The sequence below is a fragment of the Petaurus breviceps genome, unplaced genomic scaffold, assembly GCF_028583685.1.
Source record: "Petaurus breviceps papuanus isolate PSGF00001 unplaced genomic scaffold, PetGlider_PUasm1.0 90515, whole genome shotgun sequence".
NCBI classification, from domain to species: domain Eukaryota; kingdom Metazoa; phylum Chordata; class Mammalia; order Diprotodontia; family Petauridae; genus Petaurus; species Petaurus breviceps.
The window spans coordinates 4,171,172-4,193,775 of record NW_027187269.1 but is presented as its reverse complement, the minus strand read 5'-3'; the positions used below and the strand labels follow the sequence as shown (position 1 = coordinate 4,193,775).

General features: G+C 36.9%; 1 protein-coding gene and 1 long non-coding RNA gene across 2 annotated transcripts in view; one reads left to right on the top strand and one right to left on the bottom strand.

Moving 5' to 3' along the window:
* Nucleotides 1-19,482, top strand: part of LOC138142071 (uncharacterized) — a 123,020-nt gene extending 103,538 nt beyond the window's left edge. The window contains exons 6-8 of the long non-coding RNA XR_011163338.1: nucleotides 6,260-6,328; nucleotides 16,517-16,563; nucleotides 17,588-19,482. This is a non-coding gene — a long non-coding RNA (uncharacterized lncRNA). The remainder of the gene's footprint in view (nucleotides 1-6,259; nucleotides 6,329-16,516; nucleotides 16,564-17,587) is intronic.
* Nucleotides 1-22,604, bottom strand: part of ARHGAP6 (Rho GTPase activating protein 6) — a 703,646-nt gene that overhangs the window by 438,542 nt on the left and 242,500 nt on the right. The window lies entirely within an intron of this gene.

Here is a 22,604-nt window from a genome sequence, read left to right as displayed (position 1 = left end):
TCTTTCTCTCAACTGGATGTTAACTCATCTTTGCTGAAGGTGGAGGGGGGGGGCCAGGTGGGGAGTAAGATGAAAATTAGCTTACGGTTACACTATACAGGTCTATTTTCAAAAGGAACTCTTGAAAACCCCAAAGCCTACAAGGTTCAAAAGTGTAATGACAGCTCATGAGAGGAAGCTTTGAGAACAGGAAGTACAAATCATAGCATATTGGCAGCTACCTACTTTTCCTACAGATGAGCTAAATTAAAACGGTAGATAAAAGGAATAAAGAAGTCAAGCAGTGAGAAACGAGCTGGCTGATGTAGAAAAACACGGAAAGACTTAGATGAAATCATGAAAAAGTGAAGTGAGCAGAACCAAGAGAACATTGTATACAGGAGCAGCAATATTGTTTGAAGAATAATTGTGAACAACCAAGTTGATTTTGATTACTATAAATGCTGTAATCAACTATAAAGGACCTATGAAGGAAGACGGTATCCACCTCCAGAGAAAGAACTGATAAATGTAAATATGCATAGTGGGATTATACACACATATATGCATATGTATATTTATAAATCTGTGTCAAATGGTGGTCTTCTCTGCTGCAGGGTGGGGAGGGAGGGAAGGTTACAGTTGGGAATTTAAAAGGTAACAAAAATAATTTTTTTTAAAAGAGTAAAACAACATGTTTCATGGCTTCCCGAAATTAAAACCAACTTTTAAAAGATACATTTTCTTTGGAAAGATGTGTGTTCATTTACAATCCCAAATTAACCTGCCTAACTTCTGTACTGCCTCCCTTTTACACTCATATACACATGAGCATGAACACACACACACACACACATACACAACAACAGATGTATAGTATTCTTAAGCTTGTAAAAGAAAAACAAAATTGAAGCTCAGCTGGAGTGTAGGATAAAGTGTTCCAGAGAGTTTGTGTTAGTTTATATTCTATTTATTTTAAAAGATCAATCCCTGCTCATTTTTATGTAGATTGCTGTGATGTTAAGTATTAAGAGCAATTAATTATATACAACCAAAACCCTTGGAGAGAGAGCAGAATCATGCAGAGCTCTGGCAGCACATGTCATAGATACATGCTCTCAGACATAGATTCTTGCTCTGAATGGAAGAAGAAGGGGAAAAAAGTCTGACTAGATTTCAAAGCCTTTGAACTCACAAAATGAAAATTGCTAAATTGGGAATCAAAACATTTTCTGTTTCCTAGCAGAATTGCATAGCATACAAAAGCTAGAGGAAGGCTTGTTGAAAAGAGATCTGATCGTTTAAGCTGTCCTAAAATACCTTCTGAATTAGCTCTGTTCACTTTTTAAACAAATGCAGCTTTCTCCCAGAGATACTCACGGCAGCATGTGACTTCACTTGCCATAGCTGGTCTGAGGGGGCAAGCATGTCAGAAGGATTATCATATGCCTTCAGACAAACAATAGCTGCCACACAAGAAATGTAATCCTAGCAATCTATCTCAGGCAGTATTTAATTGTTGTTATGAAGTGGAATTTATGAAAAGAGAAAGGTTATGACTATTGAGTTAATGGCGTTTTCAACACAAATGTATCATAGATGATAAGTTCCTCGGTCTATGAAGTTATTTCCAAAGAAACTCAATGTTAGAAATGGTAATTATGAGAACAAGTATTTAAGAAATCAACTACATGTCTGGGTGATAGTCACAGATTTCCAATAAAATTTTCTTAGTGGCTAAACAATGTTCAGTTCTCATTTCAAGTTAGTGTTGTGCCACTAACATAATCTGAACACTCTCTATCAGTGGTTCTCAAACTGCGGTCCTGGGATTCCTGGGAATTTCTCTCCAGGCTGCACTCTAAGACCACTCTGAAATTGACAATGGAAGTACTCTCTTCCCCTTCAGACTCCCTTTGATTTGGATGGCTCCTTCTAAAACCTCCAGTTTAAGAAGGGTGCCTGGTCATCCAGGTCTTCATCCTTCACCAAGGTGCTTGTTGGATTATCTCTACCATGCCCCACCCCATCCCAAATACATTCTCCTAACTTTTCAGCTACCTTTTATGCCTTCTCTTCCCTCTTTAGAATGTAGGCTCCTTGAGGACAGGGACTATCTTCCTGCTTTTATTTGTATTTCCAATGCTTAGCACAGTATCTGACACATAGTAAGTTACTTAACAAATATTTGTTGATTGACGACTAACTAACCTTTTCAAGGAGTCCACAAGTTCAAAACTACTTTCATAATATTACTAAGACATTTTAATATTTAATATGGTAAGTATAGATGAATATAACCCACTACACAAAAGCTCTGGGAGGTATTCAATAATTCTTAAGTATAAAGGGGTCCTGAGACCAAAAAGTTTGAGAACTGCCTGTCCAAACCAAGCTCCTAAAATCAATCCCATAAATTTAGAGTTGGAAGAGAACTTAGACATCAAATCCCACACCTTCATCATGCAAATGAAGAAAATTAAGTCTAGAGAAGGTGGCTTGCTACAAATCACACAAGTAATGATGACCTTAATAGGACACCAGATTATTATTGTTGTTCATTTTTCATTCTCAAAGAGGACAAATGATATCAAGAGGGTGATGACTTGAGAATGAACTGAATTTAAATGAGGCAGAGTTGTGCAAAGTCATCAGCCTCACTCTTTCCTCTAGGGTCATCAGAGCACAGTGGCAAGACATAGGTCAAGATTATTGGCTATGGCCCTGATACAGTGGGAGACCTTGGTCTTTTTAAGCTAAGATCTTTCCCAAATCTCAGTTTGTCTGAGGGCAATGCCCATTCAATAGTTAAAGGCTAGGTAAGAACCGAGGCAAAAAAAAATGGCCTAGTTTGCCTTCATAAAAGAATCAATCAGGGAGGGGAAGACCCTCAGAGTTTCTGGCCAGAACAGAAACAATTGTTATTTATATTCACTCTGAGTCATCAAAACCAAAACTGAGTAATTAAGGCTTGGGTTGGGGTCTATCATTTGCCAGTGAAAGCCAGACAAGAAACTCACAAGGCTTATTTATTACAGTGCCTTTAAATTCCCTTATGATTATTCTGGAGGTATTGGACATACATACAAGTTAAATAATAACTATATTAATGTATTATTAATTTATAAATAACAAAAATAGCATTTTCCAGCTTATAAAGCACTTTTCTCAATAGCCAGATGGAACAAATACCCATATCACTCCCCATTATACAGTTTTAATCCCATGGCAAATGAGATGATAAAGCCAGGATATAAAGCCACATCTTTTGGTTAGGAATCCAGGGATTTCAACCTGCTGCAGATGAGTCACCACCCCTCCCCTCAGAATAATCTTAAAAAAACAATAGACAGAGTCATTATGGCAACTGTAAACCACAGTTGATGTTCTGTTAAAAAGCACTCTGCTATCATTATCCTAAGAAAAAATACGAATATGAAGTTTTCTTTCCAATCATCAGAACATTAAAAAAAAATCACAGCAGCTTTGGCTCATAATGGTCTAAGATTTCTTAGAGTGAAGTATACTCTAATAAAGAAATTTTGCCTCACAGCTATATCTTCCATGGAATTAATGGACATAGAGGAGAAAAACACAGCCTTTTATTTTGCATTAGCAATGAACAGGTTGTCACAAGTGTCAATAAGGAGGCTATGACTATCGTCAAGGAAGATGCTGCCAATACATCCACTGTCTAGTGACAAGGTATGAAATAAACAAGTAGTCTTTTAGGGACTTGGTAGTTTAGAAGACAAGAACGATGGGACTGAAGGAGTCAAATAAAGCAAAGGGATAATTTATAATAACAATAAGACATTTGGTTCTCCAGGCCTGACTTGATGCAAGCCAGAGGTTTAGAACAGAAAAGGGTCTTACAGCTATCAAGGTTCTGCAGCTAGATTTGAATTGAAGTTCTCCTAACTCCAGGGGCAGCACGCCCCTGAACCACCATTGAACGCCCATTGAACCACCAGTAGAAATGCATAAAAATCAGAAGATGTTGGTAGGACATCAGCATTGGATCTCTGAGCAAGGAAGAGGCAACATGAGTGTGCTATAGAAGGGGAGTTTGGGTGCAAAAGGTGCATGGACCATAAAGGTTGGAAAGGATAATCAAAGAGAAGGCAGGGGACACCCCAGATAAATCAATGCTTCTCCTTTTCCCCGAGAGTTGGCTCAGCACAGGACTTAAAAGCAAGATTTTCCATGAATATCTGCAGAGTAGATAACTGCCAGTAAACTCTCAAGTTGTTGTTATTATTGTTCAGTTGTTTCAGTCATGTCCAGCTCTTTGTGGCTATATTTGGAGTTTTCTTGGCAAAGATACTGCAGTAGTTTACCATTTCCTTCTCCAGCTCATTTTACAGATGAGGAATGAAGGTAAACGGGGTTAAGTGACTTGCCCAGGGTCACACAGCTAGTGTTAGATGAGTCTTCCTGATGTCAAGCCCTGTACTCTATCTATGGTGCCACTTAGCTGCCCCTACTTGGGACAAGTCACTTAACCAGATGTGCTTCAGTTCCTTATCTGTAAAATGAGCTGGAGAAGGAAAAGGCAAACCACTCCGGTATCTTTGCCAAGAAAACACCAAATGGAGTTGGAAAATTTGGACGTGATTGAACAACTATTGAACGAAAATGCCCCCCTCCAAAAAAACCAACAAAACAACTCAAGACTCACTTATAAATAATAAATTTGATTTTATTCATTGTCTCAATTTTTGGAATCAAGGTGTACCCGCTAGCTGTTCAGGCTTCTTATTTTCATACAAAGAGAAAAACTTACTTTCTTAAGCCTATTAATATAGTTCCTTATGAACTTATTAGAAGAAGCAAAATGACTAGATACTAGGCTAATCAGATAAAATGGAAACCTTCTAATGAATTGAATGAGTTCTGAACTAGACCTATGATTTCACTGATACAGAGAATTCCTGGGTGAGGAAACCTCTTCTACCAATGCAGGCTGGCATCTTTTCTGCAGTTTATATATACTCTTAGAAAATAACCTAGAACATTGAGAGGTTAAGTAATAATAACAATAACAATAATAGCTACCATTTCTAATCACCTACTATATGCCAGGCACTATACTAAGTTCTTTTAATTTTTTTATTGGGGGGAGGGCAGTTGGGGTTAAATAACTTGCCCAAGGTCACATGGCTAGTTAAGTGTTAAGTGACTGAGGCAGGCTTTGAACTCAGGTCCTCTTGATTCTAGGGCTGGTGCTCTATTCACTGCACCACCTAGTCACCCTGTGTACTAAGCACTTTTTAAAAATAAATATTATCTGGGTAGCTAGGTGGCACAACAAACAGAGCACCAGTCCTGATGTCAGGAGGACCTAAGTTCCAATCAGCCTCAGACACTTAACACTTACTAGTGTGTGACCTTGGGCAAGTCACTTAACCCAACTGCCTTGCCTTCTCTCCTACAAACAAATATTATCTTATTTGATCCTCACAACAACCCTGAAAAGTAGATGCCATTATTATCCCCATTTTATAGTTGAGGAAACTGAGGCAAACAGAAGTAAAATGACATGCTTGAGGTCACAGAGACATTATGGATCACGGATCTAGAGCTAGAAAAGACTTCTAAGTCTCATTTTACAGATGAAAAAATTAGGCCCAGAGAAGTTGGTCTTGAACTCAAATCTTCATGGCTTCAAGGCCGTGTCTCTGTCCATGACATCAGCTTCCTCTCCTGTCTGCTGACTGAATTTTTAGACATCACAGATTTTTATCTACAGTTAGATGCCCTTATTTCATTTCTGTTGATTTTTTAGTGTTTATTTGAGACATTTGAATACTTTGATGGCCAGTGATTTCATCCTTGTGGCATTGCCGCTTGCTGCTCACCCATGCTGATCCCAATTCATCTCTGACTTGGCCTTTCAATAGTAGCTGTAGCTGAAAAATTCTTCACCCTCAGGCCAATCTAGTGATGAGGTTGATAAACTAAGAAATTGCAAAACAAGTCTTGAACAACCCTGAAGCCTCAAACCAGCTTTCCCAGAGCTGGCACTGAATGGACACTTGGGTCTTCTTACCCTTTATTATCAGCCCCCCAGCTGCAAATCTTGCCCCAACTTATGCTCCCTTCCTGGAAGGGAAGGCTTGCTTTCTACTTCCTGAAAAAAAACATCAACAGTCAGTCTCAAGCAGAGCTTTGGGAATGTAAGGGAATTTAATTTAAGCCTTTTAATTTTAATTTTAGCCTTTTGGGGTCTAGTTTGTTTTTGAACATTAAAACAGGTTTTTGTTTGTTTGTTTTTTAGCAGAGTGGCACCAGTGTGGATGACGGTGTTCCAGAAATTCATCCCCAAAGAATGCACACCCTAGTAAAGGTTACTGCTTTTTCTTCTTAAAAAACAAAAACAAAAGTTACTCAGGATGTCTCCTGTAGCGTTCCTGTTTGCAGAGGGTTTGGGGGAAAGATGATTCTACTTAACCTTTTCATTGCTACAGTGACCTGTAGCTTTTAGGACATGGCTACTGTGGAATTCCTTTCTCAAACTGCACCAAAGTCCTCTTACTCATGGATTCCATTTGCCCGTGACCTTCTTTTTCAGAATTGTAGGAACAATTTGGATCCAGGATTCTAGGACTGATGTTGCTACCAACATAGCAGGCAAGACTAAAGAAAGGATAAGTGCTGAGAAACAAGCCAAAGGGAAGCCTTTGGACTTATGGTGGGGCTATGCCCTACAGGAATTTTTAAGCTAAACCCAATGCCACTCCTCTCCCTGGAAACCAAGTGGATGTAGGGACGCTCAAGTGTTATGGGGTTGTTTTGAATGTTAATCTTTCTACACTTTTGAATTATTTCTTTGTAAAAGGGAATCTGAGTGTTAAGAAGTTAAATTGAACTAGGGTACTAGAGACCCCTAAAATTGAGGGAATATAAAAATCAGTGGGAGCTTGAACCATTGTCAGAGGGACTGGACACCACCAAATCCCTCCGCATTCTATGACTAGATGACATCTAAGATATATATTTTTTTTAGTTCTAAATGCTATGATCAATCTAGCTAAGTGCAAAGAAACTCATGACTATAGTTCTTCACAAGAATTTTTTTTCAATCAAAACTCCTTAAGACCATCTGTCTATGAAAGAATCTACAATCAGTATTAGTAGACTATATACAATCTACATTCACACAGATATGTATACATACTAAAGTAATACCACCTTTAACCTCAGACACTTAATACTAGCTGTGTGATGTTAGGCAAGTCACTTAACCCCAATTGCCCTGCCTTCCCCTCTCCAAAAAGAAAAAAATATATATTATCACCTTTAATTTTTATGGCAGATTCAACAGGTTCAAGACATTTTATTTTGAGGACAAAAAAAAATTCTACAGCACAGAATAAAAGAGGGGAACCAAAGCTTCAGAATCCTAGCTACCTGAAGGTCAGTATTCAGGGCACATGAACCACAGGATATGTTTGCATGGTGGTAAAGCATTTAATTAAACTGTTTTTTTTCCTCTGAAAAAACTCAGTTGTTCAAACTAGTTGTATAGGAGCTGTCTCAGTCTGCTGTAATTCAGACCCTGTCAATTTAGATTATTTGCTCCCAGGTGTATTGACCAAAAATGGAGCTGTGACCCCTTTGAGTAAGAAGCATTGAAAAACAGCTAGCCAGTCTTGTGGTTACATGGAGGTTTGGGGTTTTCCTCTTTGTATTTTTATTTATTTATTTTTTTACAAATGACCTATTATATACTTACATATATTTCTGTGCCGAGGTAGGTACCCTCAATGATAATTAGAAGGGTACTGGTTAATATGAAAATTGCAATTCTAAAATGTCTTTCCCTGTTTAAGTAATGGCTTGTTTAGGTATAGAGAATGTGCCTCTCATTTCATTGACATAGGTAGCTTCCCATGAGAACCTTTTCTTAACGTTGTAAATGTGAAGGAGTGTGCTGATAGATGTTTAATAACTGGTTTTCTGTGGGGGGAAAAAGTACACAGGGCATACTTTTAAGTTTAATCTACATTTTAAAAAACATTTTCTCTTAATCACTTTTATAAGTTTCAACTAGACCATCAACAAAACAATAAATCAAGCCCTGATTTGTAGTGATTGCTGATTTCCAAGGTGTTTCACACTGAAAATTAAGACAATCTGGAGCCATTTAGAGAGGGCTCTGGGATATCCCTTGACTGGTAAATTTCAGTGGTTTTTATTTTGGAGGGGGGAAGACAGGGCAATTGAGGTTAAGTGATTTGCCCAAGGTGACACAGTTAGTAAGTGTGTCAAGTGTCTGAGGCTGAATTTGAACCCAGATTCTTCTGACTCCAGGGTCAGTGTTCTGTTCACCGTCACCTAGGTACCCCCAAATTACAGTCTTAAAGAGCTTCCTGGAGAAGTAAGAAGGTCTTACCAAGGGTCACATCGTCACTATGCATCAAAAAAGAAACTTGAACCCGATGGTTCTTCTTGAAGCCAGTCAGATCTCTATGCAACATTTAGTTTTCCAAAAGTTGCCTATCAGAAGTTAATGGAAGATTAAAGATACTGCTTATAGGTCCTGTTTAGCCTATCAGTTGGGAAGAGGGGGAGTTCTCTTTTATTTCTGTTTTTTTCTTATGATATTTATCAATTAGCTATTTAAAAAATTTTGTTAAATCCCAACTATGTGTAAAAAAATTTTAACAATAATTTTTTAAACTTTTGAGTTCCAAATTCTCTCTCTCCATACTACCCTTCCCCCCTCCTTGAGAAGATAAGCACTTTGATTTCAATTATACATGTGAGGTCATATGAAATATATTTCCATGTTAGCCATGTTGCAAAAGAAAACACAAAGTGAAACAAACAAAAATAAAGCAAAAAAAAAAACTGCTTCAATCTATATTCAGAGTTCATCAGTTCTCTCTGGAGGCAGATGTCATTTTTCATCATGGGCCCTTTGGAATTGTCCCGGAAAATTGTCTTGATCAGAATAGCTAAGTCTTTCACAGATGATCGTCTTTATAATATTGCTGCTGTGTACAATAATCTGGTTTTGCTAGTTTCACTTCGTATCAGTTCATATAAGTCTTTGAAGGTTTTTCTGAAACCATTCCCCTTGTCATTTTTTTTTCCTTTTGGAGGGCAATTGGGGTTAAGTAACTTGCCCAAGGTTACACGGCTAGTTTTTGTGTGTTACGTGTCTGAGGCCAGAATCGAACTCAGGTCCTCCTGACCCAGGGGCTGGCGCTTTACTCACTGCACCACCTAGCCGCCCCCCTTGTCATTTCTTTTAAAACAATAGTATTCCATCACAATCATACACCACAATTTGTTCAGTCATTCCCCAACTGATGAGCATCCCCTCAATTTTCAATTCTTTGTCACTATAAAAAGAGCTGCTATGAATGGTTTTGTACAAGTAGGTTCTTTTTCCTTCTCTTTGATCTTTTTTGGGATACATACCTAATTGCTAGGTCAAAGCGTAGGCACATTTTTGTAGTCCTTTGGGTATAATTTCAAAATGTTCTCCGTAACGGTTGGACTAGTTCACAACTTCACCAACATTGCATTGTTGTCCCAATTTTTCCATATCCCCTCCAGCATTTGTCCTTTTTCTTTTCTGTCATGTTAACCAATCTGATATGTATGAGATGGTACCTCCAAGTTGTTTTAATTGGCATTTCTCTAATTATTAATGATATAGAATATTTTTTTTCATGTGACTATGGATAGCTTTGATTTCTTCTTCTAAAAACTGCTTGTTCATGTCATTTAACCATTTATCAACTGGGAAATGGTTCTTATTTTTATAAATTTGCCTCAATTCCTATATATTTGAGAAATGAGACCTTCATCAGAGGAACTTGTTGCAATTTGCTCACAGTTTCCTGTTTTCCTTCTAATTTTGATTGCATTAACTTTGCCAAAAAAGAAAAACAAAAGCTTTTTAATTTAATGCAATCAAAATTATCTATTTTACTTGACACAATCTCCTCTATCTCTTGTTTGGCTATAAATTTTCCCCTTATCCATAGATCTGACAAGTACATTTTTCCATGTTCTCCTAATTTACTTATGATATCATTCTTTATGTCTAAACCATTTACACATTTTGACCTTATCTTGGTAGAAAGTGTGAAATGTTGGTCTATGCCAAATTTCTGCCAAACTTCTTTCCAGTTTTCACAACAATTTTTTTGTCAGATAGTGAGTTTCTTACCCCAAGAGCTTGAATCTTTGGGTTTATCAAACACTAGATTACCATGTTCTTTTTTTTTTTACTGTCTATTGTGTATTAGTGTATTCCATTGACTCCATTTCTTAGCCAATGCCAAATTGTTTTGATGATTACAAGTTTGTAATGTAATTTGAAATCTGGAACTGTTAGGCTGCCTTCCTTAATATGTTTTTCATTGATTCCCTTGATAGTCTTGACCTTTTGTTCTTCCAGATGAATTTTGTTGCTATATTTTTCTAGTTCTATAAAATAATTCTTTGGCAGTTGATTAGCATGGCACTGAATAAGTAAATTAACTTAGGTAGGATTGCCATTTTTATTATATTGACTTGGTCTACCCATAAGCAATTAATATTTCTTCAACTGTTTAGATCTGCATTTGTGTGAAAAATGTTTTGTTTTTGTGTTCATATTGGTTTGTCTTAGCAAATAGACTCCCAAACATTTTGTACAATCTGCATTTATTTTAAATGAGGTTTCTCTTTCTATCTCATCCCCCTAGGTCTTATTGGTAGTATATAGAAATGCTAAAGATTTCTGTGAGTTTATTTTATATCCTGCACCTTTGCTGAAGTTGTTAATCTTTTCAACTTCTTAGATTCTGGCTTCTAATCCATTTTCCTCTCAATTTTTATTCTATGGGTGAGTTCTTCCCATTCACATTTACAATTATGATTACAAACTATTCATTCATCTACTTTTCTTCTGTTTATCAATGTGCTCCCTTTTATTCTTCTCTAAAAAGTGTTTTGGGACAGCTAAGTGGCTCAGTGAATAGAGCCCTGGAGTCAGGAGTACCTGAGTTCAAATTTGACCTCAGACATTTGACACACTTACTAGCTATGTGACCTTGGGCAAGTCACTTAACACCAATTGCCTTGCCTTACCCCCTCCAAAAAAATGTTTACTTTTGACCACTGCCTTCTTTTATCTACTCTCCCTTTTATCCCTTTTCTCATATCCTCTTCCCTGCCTTACTTTCCTATTGGGTAAGATAGATTTCTATCACCAGTTGAGTATATATATTATGTTTATATGTATGTACATAGGTGTATGTTTCCCTTTTTGAACCAATTTAGATATGTGTGAGGTTCAAGCATTGCCTGCCTTTCCCCACCCCCAACTACTTTCCCCTCCACTCTTCCTTACATGCCTCTTTCATGTGAGATCATTTTCCCCCTTCTCCCAAGCCATCCTTCTTTCTTGCCAACCTGTTTTTAAAAAAAATATTATCCCAACATAACTGACTCCCCCCATACACTCTCTTTGTATGTAGAATCCTTCTAACTGTCCTGATAATGATCTAGTTCTTAGAAGATACATGTATCATCTTCCTATATAGAAAGGTACATGGTTGAATTTTATTGAGTCCCTTATGGTTCCTTTCATCTTTATCTGTTTTTTTTTCTTTTTTGCTTTTCTCAAGTCTTGTATTTGAAAGTCAATTTTCTATTTAGTTCTGGTCTTTTCATCAGGAATACTTGAAAGTTCTCTATTTCATTAAATATCCATTTTCCCCATGAAGGATTATGCTCAGTTTTGCTGGGTAGGATATTTTTGATTGTAACCCCAGTTCTTTTGCTTTTTGAAATATCATACTCCAAGCCTTCTACTACTTTAACATGTTAATTGACAAATCTTGTGTGATGCTGACTGTGGTTCCACAATATTTGAATGATTTCTTATTGTTTGCCTGAAGTATTTTCACTTTGACTTGGGAGCTCTGGAACTTGTTTAGAATATTGTTGTGAACTCCAAAAGACTCCTGATGGAAAGAGATAGCCACATCCAGAGAAAGAGTGACAAAGTGTGAATGCAGATTGAAACAAACTACTTGCTCTCTTTCTTTTTCTTGTTTTGTTTTGCTTCCTCTTTCCCATTGTTCATTCCATTGGTTATAATCCTTCTTTACAACCTGACTAATGTTTAATGTGAAGGTATTTGTAGATCCTATATTTGACTGCATGCTGCCATGGGCGGGGGGTGTTGGGGGAACAGAGGGAGGGGGAGAAAATTTGAAACTCAAAGGATTGTGGAACTGAATGTTGTAAACTAAAAGTAAACAAACAAATTTTTAAAAAAGAATATTCTTTTGAGTTGTCATTTTGGGATCTCTTTCAGGAGGTGATTTGTGGATTCTTTCCATTTCTATTTTACCCTCTGGTTCTAGGATATTGCAGCAGTTTTCCTTATTTTTTTTAAATGATGTCTAGATTCTTTCTTTGATCATGGTTTTCAGATAATCTTATAACTCTTAAATTATCTCTCTTTGATCTATTTTCCAGGTTAATCATTTTTCCAATATTTCACATTTTCTTCTATTATTTTCATTCTTTCAACTTTGTTTTATTGTTTCTTGCTGCCTTATGCAGTCATTAGCTTCCACTTGACCAATTCTAATTTTTAAGGAATTATTTTCTTCAATGAGCTTTTATATCTCTTTTTCCATTTGAGCAATTCTGTTTTTTAAGCTGTTATTTTCTTTGGTATTTTGTGCCTTTTTTAAAACCAAGGTAATTGTTAACTGCCTTTTTCGTAATTTTCTTCATTTGCTTTCATTGTTTTACCTAATTTTTCCTCGACCACTCTTACTTAATTTTGGAGATATTTTTTAACCTCTTCCAGGAATTCTTTTTTGGCTTATGTCCAATTCATATTTTTTCTTAGAGGCTTTATTTGTAGTTGTTTTGACTTCATTGTTTTCTTCTGAGTTTAAATCTTAATCTTCCCTGTTACCTGTAATTAGCTTCCTGTGCTCCTAATTATTTTTTGTTTGTTTGTTTGTTTGCTCATTTTCCATCCTATTTCTTGACTTTGAACTTTATACTAATGTTAAACTCTTTCCATTGCGGGAAGTGGAGGGCTGGGAGGGGTTCTGTCTCAAGCTTCAGGCTTTGTCACACTGCTTGTTTCAGACCTAGTTCTGGGGTTTGGAAGTTTTCTGTTCTTCCAAGGTGGTATAATCTGGGAAGAGCTGTAGTCACTGCTCTCTTGGTCTGCACTCTGGTGCTTACCAAGGAATGACTCCTGATCCCTTAGGATTGTAATCCATACTGCTCCTTAGGTCCCTCCTCCCTTGGGACCAGAAATAATATTATTGATACTGCTCCTCAGGGTTCCCACTCACTCTCGATCAAAAGTTTTCCTCTCTGCCTTTATACTATGATCCAGAAGTGTGTACAGGCAATGGAGTTGCTAAATTGTATCTGGTCCTGTACCCTGTCCTAGTACATGCTGGGTCCCTTTACCATCTCTGGCTTGGGAGCCCCCAAAGCTACCACAACTTCTATCTGTACCAACTAGTCCCACTATTGGTATTTCTGTTTCATCCACATGGATTTTGGATCAGTCTCATCACCTATGTCATAGATCTCACTTTCCAACCTCCTATGTTTTCTGAGACTGGAAAAATGTCTCCCCCTGACATTTTGTTGGCTCTGCCCTCCAGAATTTTATTTGAGACATTATTTTTAAGTTATTTAGAAGGTAAAATTGGGAGAGCTCATCTGAGTGCTTTTCTACTCTGCCATCTTGGTTCTACAACCAGAAGTCCCTATTATCAATTAGTTCTTGAGTTTTAGTTTGCAAATGTTGTTGCAGAGGATTGCTCAAGTTTAATAATATAATATATAGCTTTCACAAAAGGAAGAAGTACTGACAAAATATCCCTTTTTAGCCAAATGTCTTGAATATTTAAAATGTTAATATTCCTCCACAGTTTGTTCCCTCCTTATCTGTAGTCTTGCAATCAATCAATAAACATTTATTGAGCAGTTACTATGTGCCAGGCACTGTTCTAAGCTCTAGGGATACAAAAAAGATTCAATAGATAATCCTGTCCTCAAAAGCTTACAATCTAATGGGGGAAACAACATGCAAAAAAACAAACATATATATATATATATATATGTGTGTGTGTGTGTGTGTGTGTGTGTGTGTGTGTGTATGTATGTACAACTGGGATCATAATATAATCATTCATTTAAACCTGGAAGGGACTTTAGAGGTCTGCTACCGCCCCCCCCCCCCCGACTTTGCAGGTGAGAAAACTGAGGCTAAGTAAGTGATATGCCCTGGATCACACAGCTAGTAATTATTTGAGGTAGTATTTGAACTCATATCTTCCTGACTCTAGGTCTAATACTCTATCCATTACTCTACCTCCATATCATTATTCTACCTCCAATAGTTCAATTGCACAAGAAAACTGTGTTACTGAATAAGGGAATGTAAAGGTATTGGCTATATCATAATTGCTGGTGTTTATATAGTACAGTATGGTTTTCATAGTGTTTTCCATACATTATCTTATTTGAGTCTCACAACCATCTTGTGTGTTTGGTACTAGAATATATATAGGCTAAGAATCAGAGAAGTCAAATAATTTGCAGGGTCAGAAGTAAAATTTAGATCCAGGGCTTTCTGTCTCCAGGTCTACCACTTATGCCTCTTATGCACTTAAGGTATAAGACCATGCTGCTTCCTAGCAAAAAGAATGTCCCGGAACAATTCTATAACTGATATAAAACAGAAGAAAATTGTTTAAAACACAGTAAATTATAATTTAAAAATACTAATACTCAAAACAATAAAACCCAGATCCCTGTTGCTTCCAAGCCCCAACATTCCTTCTATTACATGCCCTTAGGATAGACTCCTAGGAAATCCTGCCTTTTTTATTGCCAGAAATGTCTATTTATAGCTTTTTTAAATATTTAAGACACATTATTTGGTCCCCTACAATTTATAGTAATAAATATGGGGAAAGCATTTTGCCATTTGTCCCAACACTAATTCTTTGCCCAACCACATCCATTTTTTCTTGGCTCAAAACTTTTGCTCAAACTGCCCTTCCTCCCTGTCTTTACTCATGCTATTTCTTCTCCTTGGAATATCCTATTTCAATTCTTTTCCTTCCTTCAAGATTAATACACACATGCATGCACACACACAGATATATATGTCTATATATGTACTTGTATACATACCTATGTTTCTATGTGTATTATACATGCATGTATATACTATTTAGGTACATTTGTAGATGTATATTTGGCTCTGACCTTTGATTTCATTAGTATAAAAGGTCCCTCTACCAATGTAAATTAGTAACAAGTCTTCTTTGAGTTTTTTGGTCACATAGAGACTAAGAAATCAAGTAACTAGCCCAGGGTTACACATTCAGTATCTCTCAGAGGCATGGCCTTGAACATGAATTCTTCCTAATTCACAGGATGGATGTTATCTACTGTGCACTGTATTCCCCCGTAGTGGTAATTATTTGCATTCTAGTCCAGCTTCTGTCACTGAGCAATGCTAGGTAAGTCTCTTCATCTCCATTAGTCTAATTGATCTCTTTTGAATGAGGAGATCCTTTCCCAATCTAAAATTCTGTGCTTTTCTTAAAAAGCAAACAAACAAACAAAAAGAACAAGGAAATAATTACAGAGAAAAAGATCTATGAAAAAGAGTCCATTGTATATGACTATATCCCCATTAGAAGCCAAGATAAGTCTTAATATTAAACTTATTCTTCATGTATTCCTCCATTATCACTTCCATTTAGATCATTGTTATTAAAGGTCAAGTTTTCCTAACTTTGTTTTCTGTGTTGAGTGAAGGACTTTAAAAAGGGGACTTTTGAGCTAAAAATTTACCTCTTTACTTCCATGTATTCATTTGGTGTTAAAAATTGACCTGCTTGCGTCCATATACATGAAATAAACCAACCATGGCCAATGCTTGGTTATTTGCTCTGTGGCCTCGGGGGATCACTTGAACTTTTTATGCTTTTTTTATTCTTTTTTAGTATACTAAAAGCAGTCATAGCAAGATAGGGAGTTTAGAATCCAACCCTAGGCACAACCATTATGTTCATTCAACAAATGAATATGTACACACAAGCTATTGTGCTAGGTACTGTGGGAGAAACAAAAAAAGCTTAACATATTGTGACTTCAACAACATAATTTTGAGGGGAGACAAGATACACAGAAAAAAAATGGTCACATTAAGGTCTGGCTGTTTTAGATCCAGTGACAAAAGAGTAGGCCCTGAGTTGATTCTTAGAATGTTTCAAAAAAGGAAAAAAATAAAAACTCAAAAAACAAAACTATATAAAACCAGGATCTCTGGAAACTTAAGATAAAGAACTCGGAAACCAGTGATGGGTTGTATATTTTTTCTGAATTACTTCCAGAAAAGTTTGCATTCCTTTCTCTGCCCCAGTGACTAAAATAACATGAAAACAATAGATATTTTATTTCCAACATAGGACTAAAGTTTGAAGTACTCTTAGAAGTAACTTTATTTCTCCTCCTGATTTTACAGATGGGGAAACTGAGGCCTGGAGAAGTTAACTGACTTCTAGGAGCAAGGTAAAGAAGCAGAATATAAACCTAAGTTCTCCAACTCTCCAAACCATCATTCTTTCCTCTATATGCAATTCAGGCTGTGTGAATACAATGACCTCAGACTTGAGGTCTGATTGTGAAAAAAACTCAAATACCCCCCCAAAAAAACCCCAAATAAAACCCTAGTTGATTTACAGAATAATTAACTTTAAAAAACAACAATAGGGGCGGCCAGGTAGCACAGTGAGTAAGAGCACCGGCTCCAGTGTTGAGAGGACCTGGCGATCGAATCCCGGGCTCAGACACTTAGCACCCACCCAGAAACACCTGGCAGTGTAACCTTGAGAAAGTTACTTAACCCTGATTGCTTAAAAAACAAACAAACAAACAAACAAAAAACAACAATAACTTGGGGCGGCTATGTGCACAGTAAATAGAGCACAGGCCCTGGAGTCAGGAGGACCCGAGTTCAAATCCGGCCTCAGACACTTAACATAAAAACTAGTTGTGTGACCTTGGGCAAGTCACTTAACCCCAATTGCCCTCCAAAAAGCAAAACAAAACAAAAAAAAACCAACAACAATAACCATCCTGAATTCCACTGCTTTGTTGTAGAGGAAGCTTCATTGTTAGCTGGTGGATTTAGGAACGGTCTTCTTGTCCAGTCACGAGTTTGATCTATAGGTATTTTTAAAGTTTACATTTGTAAAAAAATGTTTTCTTAACATCAATAAGCATCATTTTCTTCCTCCTATGCATATCACAAGATGCTTTTTTTTTCATGAAATCCTATCTTCAAAGCAATAGTTCTGTACTTTGCAATGTCTCCACAGACTGTTTATATACAAACCTAGCATCCATTTATAATATTCAAGTTACTCTTTCATACCTAGATAACAATATATAGTTGCATTTCTTAAACAAATGGAATCTTTACTTTATTCCACAAAAAGTCTCCCGGGTACTACCACAACTCACAGATTGAGTACTGTCACTTTGTTTTCCAGTAATTCCACTACAAGACACAAAATCATTGTGTCCTTTCTAGGCTCACGAAGTGACTTATTTTCATGTCTTATGAAATGAAGATCCCTGGTGTCTCAGGCTGAAGAGTTAACCTTTCTAATTTTTCATCCATCTTGATCATTACTGCCTGAAGAAAATCTGATCTCATTCATACAAACATGGCTGGATGCAAACTGGAAAAGGAAGAAGCTTTATGGAGATCTGACCCTGGAGAAGGGCCATCTTTACATTCTGAGGCATTTAACTTTGCCAAATGTGACTTCAGCTGGAAACAATTTTGATGAGAAAAAAACTTACTGGACTAGATCCTGAAGTTGCTACATGCACACCAGTTTTCTTTAAAGAGATCAATTCAGTATTGGTCAATGAAGGGATGTTGCTTTTGTTTTATTTGGGGGAAGGAAGAGGGAGAGCAGGACAAGAAAAAAAATCATGAGTACTTCAAGTTTGAAAGATTTGGAAATAGACCTTAGCTTTAGAAGCTAGAGGATACTCTTGAGGTCATCAACTAAAACTCCCTGGTTTTACAAATGAGGAAACTGAGTTTCAGAGAAAGGATGTAATTTGCCTAGAGTTACACAATCTAGTATATGTTCCAGAAATTTAACCCACATCTTTCCTCCTGTAAGCCCAGTGTGCGCTAACTCTTGCAGCCTCTTATCAGTGAGCAGACTGATGGGTAGTATTGTTATTTTCAGCTGGAAGAAAGGACTGACTCAGGATCATGGGAAATAGAAGTTGCCCCAGAAAAGGGAAGCTTAGGAATTTTGGAACTACAGGATTGTGATAGTAATGGCATTTAAAGATTCCCCTGTATTGGCTTGGTTTTCAAATTGATTGTGTTAAAACCCAGAGCTTGTTAATCCCACCTGTGGGATGGGCTTGTTGATGTGAAAAGAAAGTCCTGAACTGGGAGGAGGTGGTGACATAGATTTGGAGAGATAAGAGAGAGGCGGAAGATTTTTTTGGAAGCAGCACCTCGTGGAGAGAGAGAGACTAAGAGAATTGCTGGTGGCCGCTTTGAATTGCCCTGGACTTTTGAGACCTGCCCCCTGAGCTGCCAAGGACTGAGGAGACATGGCTGTTTTGCTGGTACTTTGTCTGTTTTGATGTTGTTTTGCCAGATTTGTCCACTGGTGAAAGACAGTCCTTTTGTTGAAGAAGTCCTGGAACCTGGCTGTTCGCTAAGAAGCCCTGAGACTGTCCTGCAGACAGAGAGTGAATACTGTCCACTGGTGAGGGACAGTGCTGTTGTTGCAGGGGTCTGAAGACTGTCCTGCAGACAGAGTGAATACTGTCCACTGGTGAAGGACAGTGCTGTTGTTGCAGGGGTCTGGGAACCTTTCTGTTGGTTCGGAAGCCCTGAAGAAGGATTTTCTGGTTGTATGTTTACAGAAATCCTGGGAGAGGGTTTTGCTGATGTGTTCAGAGGTTCTAGGATTGTTCTACAGACAGAGGATGAATTCATGAAGGGACTGGCAATGTATCTTATGGCCTTGCTAAGCCTTGTCTCCCCAGGAACTAAGATTGCTGAGAACTTGCCTCGTGTCAAGATGAAGAAAAGATCTCCATTTGGGTATTAAGTGCTGTGTTTAAACTTGATGTAACTCTGGGGTAGATTCAATTGTGATCCAGGGGTGGGGAACTTTTGACCTTATGTTTGGAAACTAATCTCCATTTGAGAAGAGGGGCTTTGTGGTGGATTAAATTAAGGTATAGCCTAGGGGTGGAGAAGTATTTAGAACAGAGACTTTGTAATTGATTGAATGATTGGAAGGTCCTGGGGTGGGGTAGTGCTTGGAGATTATTTAATCATGCTTAGTAAATGCTGTATTTTGAATGATGTCATGTTTTGATCTTCTCTGTTCTGGGTTTGTTACTGAATAAAATGGAGAGCACCTATGCTGGTATTCTGAACCTTGGGAAGTTGCCTTTCTTTTGGCATTTCATTACAAGGATCAGACTCTGGAACATGAGCCGATTTGAAATTCTTTAAGTAGACAGAGATTTTCTCCTTCTCCCTCCCCCCACCATTGGAAAAGTGGGAAGTTGGGGATCCTAGACTAAGCAGGGGTAACAACAGGCAACCAATAGGTCCTCAAGGGTTGGGTCAGACTTTCCCCCAAATGTGGAACTAAGTAAGATTTCATTTTATACCACCCTAGAAATTGTACAATTGTGTTGGGAGTTCTTGGCCTTCCAGGTCCTCTCTTCTCTCCCTCTTAACTTTCTCCCTACTCTATCTTGAATTACACTAGTTGTACATCATTTCCTTCATTATGTGATCAATAAACATTTGTGGAATCAATGCTGAAATCCTTCCATATATTCCTTCAAAGTCTAGCTTAGGTATCATCTCAATATAACTCAATTCAATTCAACTCAAAGAACCCTAAATACTTACTGAATGCAAAGCACTGTGTTAGACCTGGAAGAAACAGACAAAATCTGAATGGTCTTTGAGCAGATTCTCTTCTTTGAGGTTCCACAATAAAAAGTGATCTTTCTCCCTTCAAGTTCCTCATAGCTCCTTTTTCTTGACCCCATGAGTACATTTATCATAATATTCTCTCTTGGAATTATTTGTCTCATTCCTATAATTAGATTATAAATTATTTGAGGGTAGAGATCTTGTGTGTGTGTGTTTTCTTTAATCTATCTTTCCCAAGTACAATCTCTTGCATGTAGTAGATTTATTATAAATGTTTCATTGAATTTAATGAATTAATGAATGATGGAATTCTTATCTCTGTGAGTAGTACACTGTAACAGAAAAAGCACTAAAAGTAGAAGGACTAAATTTTATCTCTCCTACTTGTTGCCTTGATGACTATGGAATTATTTTCCCTTTTCTGGCCCTCAGCTTCCTCATCCATAAAATGAGGTTCAGGAGGGCTGCTAGATGGTGTAGTGAGTGAATAGAGCACCAGCCCTGGAGTCAGGAGGACTTGGGTTCAAATCCAGCCTCAGACACTTGATGCTTAACTGGCTGTGTGACCTTGGGCAAATCATTTAACTCCAATTGCCTTGCCTTCCCCCTCCAAAAAAATGAAGGTTCAGGAAAGAATGCTTGCTAAGCTCTTTTCCAACTCTGAACCCCATGATCTTTTGAAAATTTTAAATGGTGTAAAGTTTTATCATGCATATTTCATGTATATATAGCTACTCAAGTATAGCTACTGTGTATAAATATAGTATTCAAATGACAGACATCTTCACTAAATGGGTTGGCTGGCTCCTCATAAGAGTTGATATCATATGCCACTTCACAATTTACAAAGCATTTTACATATATTATCTCCTTTGAGTCTTACAACAATGCTGAGAGGAAGGGAATGTGGGTATTATTATCTCCATTTTATAGATAAGAAAACTGAGGCTCAAGGAATTAAAGTGGCTTCCCAATATCATACAGAAAGCAGAAGACATTGCCAAGATTCAAACCCAAGTCACTGGATTCCATATGCAATGATTACCATATCATGGGTAGACAGAAACCTGTAAATGGATTTCTATCATGGATTTTCTCATTCAACAGAATTTCATATTAATAAAATTATTATTTTATATTATTATTAATAAATTATCAACAGAGTAGTGTTAGCATGGGCTGTCAGCAGTAACATTACAAAAATCTTTGGGTGAAATGCTTTAGTCTCATTGGAACTTTTCCAATAGTAAAAACTCATTTTTATGCAGTTATTTGTTGCTGACTATGTACAATGCTTCTAACTCTTTTTTTAAAAGAGGAGATTCATGATATATCAGTGAGGTTTCTGTGTAAATTACAAGTCTTTGGCATCACTTATTTCTTATATCTTCCTTGCATGACTAAGCAAATAATTAACATACTTTGAATTGAATTAAAACCTATTTCTAGGTCTTGCCTTTCTACTAACTAGTAGTGTGACCTTGGGTAAAATAAGTTTTAACTTCTGTGGGGCTTATTCTCTTTATCCATAAAATGGTGGATTATCCTAAACTCCAATGATCCTTCAAACTCAAAGCCTCATTCATATGAAAAATTAAAATTAAAAAGCCCTCTTTCAAATCTTCTCTGCAGAATCAGGACTATATCAAAATCTCTGATTTTTTTTTTCTCTTATTCCTTAGTGTCAGCACTCAATCAAGAAGAACTGTGGAGACTTGCCCAGGATGTAGACATTGGGTACTAACTAGTTTTAGTCATTTCAAGGATATTGCATCTTGGTTAACATGCAAGAAATTTATTAAACCGCCTATAACTGGTATAATATATAAAAGGAATTTGGAGGTTGGTGTGTGCTGCCACTGACTATGCCTTAAATATGCTTATCTATTTATTTAACATAAAAAAAATTATTTATCTGCAGAAAAAAAGCTTAAGACATAATGTCTGGAGAATTCATTTGTTAGTAGGAATAAGTTAAGCACCATCATAGTAGTAATGATAAAATAATTATTTTATAATTGTATCATCCCTTTGTGCAATGTAAAACACTTAGGAGTATTAATTATCAAATTGTATTTGTTTGGAGCTAAAAGGGACCTTGGAAATCATTGTTGGACAAACCCTCATTTTGTACAAACTTGCCCAAAGCCATGTAGTTAGTTAATATCAATCACAGTCCCCTGACTTTGTCTAGTATTTTTTTATGCTGACCCATGCTGCCTCAAGATTTGAGCATACTGATTAATATGAATTCCCTAAAATCTTCAGTGTGGAAGCATAAGGAGTTTGAACAATATTATATGACAAATTCAAAGTTAAGGTTAGTGTCCAAACCCTCAAGAATGTCTTGAATCTAAATTAAGAATTGGCAGAAAAACATGCACTGAATTCATACTCGTTTTTATACTCTAATGTATGTTTTTCAGGTAAGATAATACAAGTACTTTGAATGAGGTAGGATGTACAGAAGATAAATTATCAGAACTCAACATTGATTTTAGAAGGTGTAAACCAAAGCATGAGTGAATGAGTTACAATATATTTCCAAGAAAAACTTTGGTACGAGAACTGATCCACAATATATACCTTAATAAATTCACAACGTGTA